The 11,212-nt window shown below is 39.7% G+C and overlaps 1 long non-coding RNA gene across 2 annotated transcripts; it reads left to right on the top strand.

Annotated features, from left to right (window-relative positions):
• Positions 1-547: 547 nt before the first annotated feature.
• On the top strand, positions 548-9,721 carry LOC138411846 (uncharacterized). Of its 2 annotated transcripts, none has more exons than XR_011244334.1 (4): positions 548-1,127; positions 1,248-1,354; positions 7,117-7,272; positions 8,449-9,721. It is a non-coding gene; the product is annotated as an uncharacterized lncRNA (long non-coding RNA). The 2 variants fall into 2 exon arrangements; XR_011244333.1 differs by lacking the exon at positions 8,449-9,721 and adding an exon at positions 7,555-8,312.
• The last annotated feature ends 1,491 nt before the right edge of the window (positions 9,722-11,212 follow it).

Here is an 11,212-nt window from a genome sequence, read left to right as displayed (position 1 = left end):
GTTGTATTACTTTTTGATCCTCTGTGAGAGCGCCTTTTGTTGATGCACCTTTTTGACTTAAAAATATTATAATTGTTATATTCACTACCTGCCTGAGTCATGCACTTGAGTCCACCAGCACTTGTGTCTAAGGTTGTTACACCTTTTTTTTGAGTATTTGTCTATCTCTGTACTTTAAGAGCAATGGGAGAACCGGAGTCAGATTCTTTATATGTGTACACATACATGGCCAATAAAGCTGATTCTGATAAAAAAAAACTCAAAGTAGCTGTACCAATGAACTGAGCCAGCTCTGCACCTCCTCTCTCCAGAGTGCCAAAGCTATACTCACCTGTGAAAAGGGTAGTTTGGAAATGTGCTACACAACACCAGTGGCTGACAGTATAAAGCGTTGACAAACTGATTCTTCAGTTGGACAAATTGTTTTCATTCAGATGGTCTTTATAAGAAATCATCTACTGGCAGCAGAAAAGAGACAGTTACAGCCATCTGATCACGTGACCATTGTTTGACCTCCACTTTATTTCTCTTGTGAGCTTTCGCTGTCTGGCGTACTCCCTATGTTCTCCTGGAAGAGAATTTCACATAGTTGTGCATGTAATTGTTGACATTCAACATCATTCTTTTTTTTAGTAACATAACAACTTTAACCAGACAAGAATGTTTTGTGCATTAGAAAAACATGTTCTGGATAAAGGTAAAGATTGTCGAGCTGTCAGTGAGACTAGAACAATGGCCAATCTTCCGTCATTTGATTATTAGTTGCAGATGAATCGGATGCTTTGTTTTTGCATGACGATTACAATGGACAATGTAGTTTCTTTCTGCTGAAAATTAAAATTATAGTGTGAGTGACCATGCGTTAATACACAGAATAACTAACTGACAGAAGGAGATGAAATTCATTGCATTCTCTTGGAGAGAGAAAAAATAAACAGAGAAATACCATAACAGACACAAAGCAATGAAAGAGAAACATATATATATATATATATATGTATACATGGAAGAGAGCAACTGACTGACTGCAGTCACTTTGCTCCTGCAAAGTTTTAAGGTCATGTGACCTGATGATGTTTTGAAGCACTGGATGAAGTGGGAGAAAAATTCTAACCAGCATGCATCAAGTGAGTCGGAGCTGCATAATGTCGAACGCACCTAATGGTTCCTGCCTGAGGCCTGTTTATGTTAGCTTTCTGTTTCCTGTCGTAATCCACCTGCCCCTAAACTTTCCTTCCTGTTTCCAGATCCACTTGCTCACCTGTTTCCTGATCACAATCACTGGAACTTCCTCCACCTACCTACACACCTGTTCCTCATTTCCCCATGTTCTTACACCAGCCTGTTTTCCACAGTGAGTCATCAGACTGGTCCTTATGCCGTTACCTTGCCTTGACAGTATATTGTTAACTGTTGTCTGCAGGGATGTGCACAGACATTTTGAGGGGCTTTTACATATTCAAATAGTTTGAAGTAAGGTTTTTACTTTGTTACTTTAAATGTTATGTGCAGATTTTTTTCACTTTGTAGTGTAATTCTGTAAATTTCCATAATGTACCTTTAAGAATACAGTATCATTGTCTATATCATCTGTTTCTTTATTTCACTGTTAGGGACATGGTCCTTTTATATGGGAAGTGGTCTGGAAATGGTCTGTATTTTAAAAGCTCTTTTCTAGTCTTGATGATCACTCAAAGCACTTATCAGTACAGTTTTCATCCATTCACACACACATTCATACAATGCATCTATGTACTACACTCTCTATCACACATCACTCACCATCTAGACTAGAGCAATGTGGGGTTCACTGTCTCGCCCAAGGACACCTCAGCACATGAAATGTTTGCCTGTCTGTCTGCATTTATGTCCATCTGTCAAAGGCCTGGCCCTGTTAGAAAATAAAGAAATACTATTTATTAAGGTCACCCTGACCTTATAGGTACAGTGTGTAGAATTTAGTGATATCTAGTGTTGAAATTGCATGTTGCAGCTGAACACCTCTCACCTCACCCTCTCCTTCCAAACATGAAAAAGAACCCGTGGTAGTCTTCGGTTGTCATTAAAACTCAAAAGGTGTTTAGTTTGTCCAGTCTGGACTAATGTAAAAAAAATGGCAGCCTCCGTAGAGAGGGTCCCCTCAATGTAAATATAAAGTATTTAAATATAAAGGGCCTTTTCTGGGCTAAAGAAAACTACAATTCATACAATTTAGATGAAACAAACATCATGAGGATTATTCTACATTACATTTCTGCCAATAGATCCCTTTCACCTAAATCTTACACACTGGACCTTTAAATACTCAAACCATTGAGACACCACAGATACTGTAACAATGCAGCTGACATGATGGACAGAGACAAGGACTTTCCCCAAGACTACACAATTGATTTACTATTTAATAACACAGAATTTAACATCTGTCAAATATAATACCAATATGAAATTTGTATAGAACGTTGTAAAAAATAATCATTACATAAAAAACAGCAAAAATAACCTGCTTAAGGATGTGTGGTTGTAACCACACATGGTGAGAGGGAAAAGTTACACAGAGCCAGAGTACTTACCAAACACCAAAGCTTTACATGCATATACACAAACAGTGCAAAGCAAACAAGCTTCAAAAATAATAATATTGTGAAGTGTAAATTACCACCAAACACGATTGTCACTCCTGTGGAGGCAGCCACACACGCCACATTTCCTAAAGCACCCGTACAAAGACAAAGAATATGTGTTTAAATCACAGAAGTCGTGCAGCAGGCCAGTTATAATGATCTTTATTGGTTTAAAAAGTCTTGGGTCTCATTTTACATTCAATTATAGTAAATCATATTGACTCAATTGTTCTTTCGAAATGATTTCTACAAGTTCTGACCTGCGCACACACACTATCTCAAACCACTTTACAAATAAGGTCAGGACCTTACAATATCATTGAGAAACCCAGCCACATCTGCATTAAACATCTGCTTTTTATGAAGAGAGGTGGATAGCGACCAGACTATTTTCTGCATTAATTAAATGTTGGCACTGAGTGGAAATTGTTAAGTGCAGAATCACCAAATATGGATATTAATCCAAGGTTACTGAGCTGAATGAAGGTTCAATAGCTTACACATGGCTGTCAGCTGTTGCAAGAATTTAATGTAATGTTTCTTTAGCCAATTGAAATGTCGTTGCTTCTAAAATTGTCATGTGGAAGTGGTGCATGGTGCAACATTAAGCTGGGAGTGAATGCAGTAAAGAGGATTGCTCTAATACCCGTGAGGAATTGCTCACTATCACTCCTATCAGATGTTGGAAATAAACATTGACAATACATCATCTATTTAAAAGTTATTCCTGCTTACTTTGAAATAGCACTGTAACAATCGTATCTCCTTCTTTGAGTCATGACACGGTTGAACTTCTATTAAACCCTTGAAGACAGGTGTAATCTACTAAATCTACATGATTAAGAGGAAGTAATTGAAACGGTTAGGGTCCTTATTGTGCAGTTGGTGACTTTCCAACAATGAAAATAACATTTATTTTAATTGAGGGAGGATGTAGAAATAATGACACACAGGATGTTATCCCCTGTTGGTAGTTTGAAACAGACAACTGGTTGTCCTCATCAGAGCAAATACTATTTTAAGTTGCCCACCAAGTACATTCATAAAAGTGAACCAAATAAGAATGATACAAAAAAAGATGGATAATTAGGTCCCTTGTAACCACAGATCTTGGCTTAGGCATTATTAAAGCCCCTCTACATTTGTTATGTGGCCTTTGGAGGGTTCAAAGTCTGCTTAGTGCATGAGCATGGAAAAACAAGAATAAATGTGTCTTCTAAATTAGAGTGTGTTATATGCATATTGCACAAAGGATAATTTAGCTGCAATGATACTATTGGACGCATTTTAATGTAATTAATCCTTGAAAAAAGAATGCATGTGGCTCTATAAGATCAGGGTTGGGATTAAGACTTTGGTGAGTTTTCATGCTGTTCATAACGCTTCTAATAACTCCAGGTGAAAAAGGGTAACACACTCGTAGAAGACACAGACAAAGATGTCAAGGGAGTTGGTGGTGGCAAGAGCCGACTGATGTCTGTGTTCTTAAGAAAATCATGTGATCTCTGCAGCAGAGAGTCACTTCCTGTCTCGGCCTGCTGCTCCACCTCTCACCTGAATATTACGGATTTGATGCACTTGTGAACACGTCCGTGCAGAGAACCCCCTGCTGTGTTGTGCATGTGTGAAAGACAAACTCTGGGATAAACCGTTTCAATTCACACCATGTTGTGCTAGATTTTACCGATGCTTGCATGTGGGGAGTTTTCAATGTTTAAACAGTATTGACATTAAGTTGATATTAAATATAATATTGAATCATTTTTTAGCTCTTCTTTGGCCTCCACCAAAGAAACAGTCTCTCTAGCCATTAAGTGCTACGCTATTTCACAAGCTTCTCACAAAATGTGTCTGTCAGCTGTTTTATCTCAGCTTTAATCCTGAAAATAATAGACTATATAGTGGTGAGACTGAAACAACTGCATCACTACTATAATCTCCATTCATACACATTAATGCTAATTTTAAAAAAAAACAAGTGATTATAGCAACTTTAGAAAAATGAGAAATGTAAAATAGGGTGTACAGTCTCTCTGCCACCCCTCTAAAATACTAACAGAGATTAACTCCTCGGAAAAACTGTTTCAACATGTCCACAGACTGCCTCTCTAAATATTCATTATGTAATGTTCAATATCATATTTCAACCATGAAACCACTGCTATTCTATTTAATGTTTGGACTTACTGAAGAAGACGTGTTCATGATTTTCTTGTGAACAACACAGTTTTGTGGTTCATGTAGCAGTCAATAGTTCCAAACTAACCTCTGTTTGAATGGATTCAAGCTGGACAAACAGCAGCAGTAAATACATTTGGAAACATATTAACCCATAATCTGCATTGATTACAAGGTTGACTACACTACTTACAGTAAGTAACAGCAAACTATATGACACCGAAATCAGCAAATCCTGGGAATTAATGCTTTCAAATTGAACTATTCAACCTAGGGAGCTAACAAGGCAGTGTGGTTGTGGTTGCTAGCAACAGCATCAGGACCCACAGGTATTTGTAGTGGATGGAAAATAAGAGTGCTCAAAGAATATGAGTCAGACATCACCACATTGTCAATAAACCTATTCAAAATGGAACCACAATGATACAAGGTAACCTGTGATTGTTTGTATATATCGGAAAGAAACGAAAACCAAAACACAGAGTAAAATAGAATGATATGAAATGACCTGACCACAATAACTACGTTAATACCTTTTTCCGGAATGTACAGAGTTACGTGACCACAGCCACACATTAGGGTCGTCATAGACAGTGCTGGCTGCCAGCAGATTCATACTCATATTTTAAGTATGAATTGAAAAATTTACAAAAACTTTCCAATTACTAGTAGACATGTGTAATTGATTCCAGCTAAACGAAAAGAAACAAAGCAAAAAATTGTGCTTTAGTTAGTGGACAGACATTTACCATTCCCCTAAATACAGTTGAAAAATAAACTAAGGACCTCTCCTCCAATTGTGTTGTAATTGGTGCATTTAAAGATGTGGTGGTATTTCAAGAGGGGATGCTTTTGAAGATTTGCCTGAATGTGTAAAGTAAGGCATTTCAGCCAAGTCATTTTGACAAGCTGGGCCAGAAATGTCATCAGCATGTATAATGCAGGGCTGAATACATGGTAGAGCCAGAATAATGACCCTCCTCTTACCAGACCATCATTGGTGTACCACCATGTAGTCTCTCCATATATTGCACATGGTGGAGGAAAATCAAAAAGCCATCAAGTTCCCCCAGGACATGAACCAACTCTTGCTTGGGCCCTAGGATTTGACTGAATGGTAGCTGGAAGCCTGTGCAAACTGGAATTTAACAGTTCACATCTACAATTTAATTATACAAGACATGCTGGCCCAGGGAATCTTGTTTGTGTGGATCAGCAGGTTTACCAAAGACCGTCTCGATGGGATATGTATTCAGCTGCATACTGCAGTCCCAATTTCAGTAGAGTTTCACCAGGCACTCTGATCAATATCGGTTGGCCAGTTTCTTGCGACAGCGAAAACAGGAAGCTATAAGAATGATGACAAATGCCTTTTGGCAAACTTCCTGGAATCAGAAGACACATTTCCTAGCCCTAGCCTGAGAGTAGGGGAGCTGACGGAGCACAGAGCTGCTCCTGATCTCACAAAAAGAGACCGCTGCTTTCACCACCACCTTAAAGGTGACATTGTTAATAAAGTAATAAGAAATGTAAACGTTTGTGATGAATAACAAAGTGCCATTAAGCACAATGATAATAGTGCTCAGTATGTCACTGAAGCTGAAAGAACCATGTGTGCTTTGTTCGCCATTGAAAGTGGCCCTTGATGTAGTTCAGTAAGTTGAGAAGCTGTTCGAGGACCATTGCCTCTTTCATGAAGCACCTAAATGTTGATTTGCTGGAGAGAGAGACTAGACTCTTGGACAAAAGCATCCCACATGCCATGATGTACAAAAAAACTAAATACAAAAATAAACCAACTGTCCAGAAGGTAAAGCTTTTCAAGCCTGATCATCACTCAACTCATTATACATCCTTAAATAAATTAAACACACAAACACACACATACTTAAAAGTTCTTGTCCTGTATTTATTTATTTATAATTCCCAATTCTCATTTGGAATGTATGACACACATCCTTTTTCGAACAAAACACAAGTTTATTTCTTATTTAATTTAATGTTTAATGTTAATATAATCATTCAATATCTTTAGTCTGCAGCATGCTTCACAAACAAATTCACATTTTCCATTCTTACCAATCCCCCCTTGTCTCTCTTGAAGCAGATTAACTTGCTACACTTGAGGAAAATGGTACAAACAGCTCCTCACAATGTCTGCTAATGAATTTCATTTGATATTTATAATAATTCATTCAGAACTGAATATGTTTTACAGACAAATTCACGTAACATGTTCCATTCTGTCTGGATCTTGGCTGTGCCTCCCTCTGTCCTTCTACCCCTGCCCTTGTGTGGTGTGTGTGAATGTCAGGTTGCCATTGGGGAGTGGCTGACTCACCTCTCCACCTCACACTTGTGAATCATCAAACAATCCGCTCCAGCAGTATGTATACCCAGCACTGCCATCCATTCTCCGGCAGTTCAGCAGTTCACCACAATGGTACTCATGCTACGGAAAAACTCTTTAGTAAGTCAGTAAATTTTATTCTTGAGGCCCTTTTGAATTTTGTGCCTGTCTAACTATTCCTGTCTTCATGTTTTACTCACCTGCATCCACCTCTGCTCCTCTGATGCCTCAAAAATACAATATATGGTGGGTTTATTACAGGGAAGAGCTCTGCATTGGCAGAGGAGATATTATCTCAACAAAATATCACATCCTTTACATGGGAAGAATTTATGGTTAAAGTCTGGAATACGTTTGACCACCCTGATCACATTATCTTACCGCCTTGTTAATCTTCGTCAGGGATCCAGGAGTGTAGCTGAATAAGGATGCACCCCTCCTGTCCATTTCTATCAGGTTTGACAATCATCTGCAAGAATGTTGCCAGGAGACTGCAGGCTGTTCTTGTCTCCTACACCCCAAGTGTCTCTCCAGGGCCAATGAACCTGCACCTGCGGAACTCTCCAACCCTACCGCTGAGTAACCTCCAGAGGGGCCCATGCACTTGGGGACAGAGAGCTTTTTAGATCATTGTTTTTGCGTCTTAATCTGGCCCTCCCCTTGAGACCCTAGCTAACCCTTTAACTGCTAATTCTCAAGATGACCGTTTTTTGGCAAATATTCAGCTCCCTTTACCCTCATTCTTTCTGGCAATCACCATGAAATGATGCAGTTTTACGTCAAATCCTCCCCTTAATCCCCACTGATGTTAGGCCTGATCCCACAACCCTATCATTGACTGGTCTGCAGGTATAACTAGTGGGTTGGAGCTCACCTTGTCAAGCCAAATGTCTGCAATCAGCCCTTCCACCTCCAGGGGGCTTTGTTACTCCTCTCTCACCACCACTTCCTGACCTGTCAGCAATTCCCTCTTGAGTAACATGGATGAGTGTTTGGTAAAGACTGCAGGGCTGCAGTAAAGTTGTAGCCCTGCTCAGCTAACTTCCAATTTCCCATTTGCCTGAAGCTGGTTTCACTGACCTCCGTAAAAGTTTAGCTTCTGTCACCATTCTGATGAAAAGTTGCATCTTTTTGTCTTTTGCTTCCATCCCCTCCCCCCAGCCGAGCACAACTAGGTTGTTGGTAATGGGAAGCACTTGGAAGTTGGTGCTTGAGGAATGATGACATTTGTGTGCTGATTAGATCATAGGGAATTTATCATGCCTGCAAATAGTTAATAGATTTAATTCCCTTCAGGTGGTATTTCTGGTGGCCCACTTTGGACAGAGACACTCAAGGGTCACACTTGCCACATGCTGGATACCTATGACCTCTATTGATCCAAGGCTGCCCATGGTCCTTTTTCACCCTGCACTTTGTCACCAGACTTTCCCTCTCTAACGGTAACACTCTAATCCTTACTATTGTTGACCATTTTTCAAAAGCTGTCCTGGAGTGGTTATCTTCTCTTTGTGTGCTTTGGCCTTCAATGCGCCAGCAAGACGGTTCTGTCTCACAGTTCTGTAATGAGAAGCACCTGCTGATCCACACTGCAGAACCAGTTGTCAAAGAACGAGTTGTTTCCTCTGGCACCAAGATCGGGGAATCCAATATGGGGGTTGAATGGACCCTATGTAAATGTCAAACTTGTATACAATGCCATGTTGGTAGCCCCAGCCCTTCGGCTTCATGGGTATGTACTGCTTTAGTAGGCTTTTCCCCTTGAATGGCACCATCGGCTAATCCTCACAGAGAGCATTGCATAAGAATGAATACTATTTAAGCTGTCATTGAGGAAGTTGAGGAGAGGTTGCACCTTGAACAACTTGTCTTGGCACCTGGTTATTGTTGTCAGTGTTGTAAACATGTCTTTTTATATTTACTAATCAATTCACAGTCATGGTGTAAGCAACAATCTCCACCCTTTTTAGGGGTTTCTAGTCCATCTGGTTTTTGGCAAGCCAGGGACAGACATGTAGAGGCATACTCTAATGACATTTTAAATCACAAGGGACTACATTTACAAAAGGTCACCTACTGCATTAAAATGTCAAACAAATGTTTCATTTCATCAACTTACATTTGAGCATGCCTGGGAAACACTGCAAATGAGTAGGATTAAATGCTGGAACTATCTTTGTTTGGAACTATCCATTGCTTATTGAATTATTTGAGTGTCTGGACTTTCCTCATTTGCTTATCAATATTGCAGTCAATGGAGGCTTTTGTCACTTAAAGGTCTACATGTTGCTTCGGGGGATTTGCTGAAAAGACTAATGGTGGTAGATGTTGCTACAAAATAAATGTTTACTATTAGTTGTAATAAGATGCTTCCAGGAACAACCTCTGGGATCATGATTTTCCTCCTCTGCCAGTTTACACTGTAATAATACCAAAGGAAAGTCTAAATACAGGTAACACTGTAACTGTACGAATCTTTGTTGACATTGTGTTTTTTGTTTCTTTCACTCTGTGTGTAATTTCACAGAAAGGGGAATTGTTCAACAAAATATACTGCATAAAATTCAATTTGAAAGAAAAACACCAACAGCACTCTGTGATTATTATTTGAGGTACTCAAAGAGCTGTGTTCGAATCTAAACTTCTTATGAGCAAAACAAATTTAAGATTGTCAGGGTAAAAGACTAAGATTTATTCATGGAATGTAAAACCACAGCTTTAAGTCTTCTCTATACGTTGCCGCAGGTCTGAGAGGTTTCAGATTGTTTGGACATGGTCTGAAGTGGATGTCTGGAATTCAAATCTCTGCCATGTCTGATTTTTGTGAGCCATGTCTGAATGTGTAGCTGAAGGTAACTTTCTCACAATCACGCTGTTTGGGTTTTCTTCCTCACTAATTAATCCTTACTGTGAAAACACACACGCATACAGTCTAAATCACAGTCACACTCCATTGTATATGCACATGCAAGCCGTTACTCCACCCAAACTGAATCCGTTCTTCCACATCTCTCACTGGGAGAGAATTCTGCCATTCGCTCTGGCCCAAAAATCTCTTAAGCAATGGTGGTCAGCAGAATTTCAGATGTAGGTACAGCTTTTTGGGTGGGGGAAGCACAATTACTCCACAGGGAGCTCTGGAAGCAATTATTCCACCATTCAAATGCCCCAGAAACAATCTACCAACTGCCCTCAAGCACACACAAAATGTCTCACCAACCCATTGTACTGACTCCATACATGCTTGCCCGAGAGATTCATAACTACCTTGTTTGCATGTATACACAACTGAAAGATGTCTGACTCACATAAGTTTTGGTGAGACTGTATAATAAATTTGAAGTATGAAGTAATTAGATACATTTGTGCAAACACATTCTCTAAACTGGTTAGACTGCAAGTGTGTGTGCACACACACCCAAGTCATTTTGCTGACACTTTATCCAGAGCGACCAATCCAATTAGTGCGTTCAACATCTATGAGGGGCCATTTGACATCTTACCCAAGGACACTTCGGCATGGGAAGAGATTCGAGCTGCTGACCCTCTGGTTGGAAGATGGCCGCTCTACACACACACACACATACACACACATACACACACACACACACACACACACACACACACACACACACACACAGTTGCAGGTGAAATTTAGTTGAAACACATCTGCAACACAAGCACCCAGGAGCAGGACTATACATTATAGCAGCAGCATCTGGATGAAATGAGCAGAGAAGACCCACAGGCACAGAGGAATTTTTTCTTCTCCTCCTTTAATTCTCCTGTGTTCTTTTATTGTTGCTCCCCACTCTTCTCTGCTCTTGTCTCTGTAATCATCTCTGCCTGCGTATTTCTCTGTTATAACTGACATCAAGTTAGAGTTTCATATCGCGTATAAAAAGTAAAACTAACACGAGTTGTAGCTTTTTCGGGCTAAACAAATATTAAAATTGATCAATTAAATTATTTCATGGAATGTTTTATTTTAACGTCAACCAACAGAGAGCCAGTCCCAGCTGACAGGGGGAGTACACTGGGAGTTTGACTGAGGGACCAA

The sequence above is a fragment of the Paralichthys olivaceus genome, chromosome 10 (assembly GCF_024713975.1).
Source record: "Paralichthys olivaceus isolate ysfri-2021 chromosome 10, ASM2471397v2, whole genome shotgun sequence".
In the NCBI taxonomy this organism is placed as follows: Eukaryota; Metazoa; Chordata; class Actinopteri; order Pleuronectiformes; family Paralichthyidae; genus Paralichthys; species Paralichthys olivaceus.
This window is presented reverse-complemented; position numbering and strand designations above follow the sequence as displayed.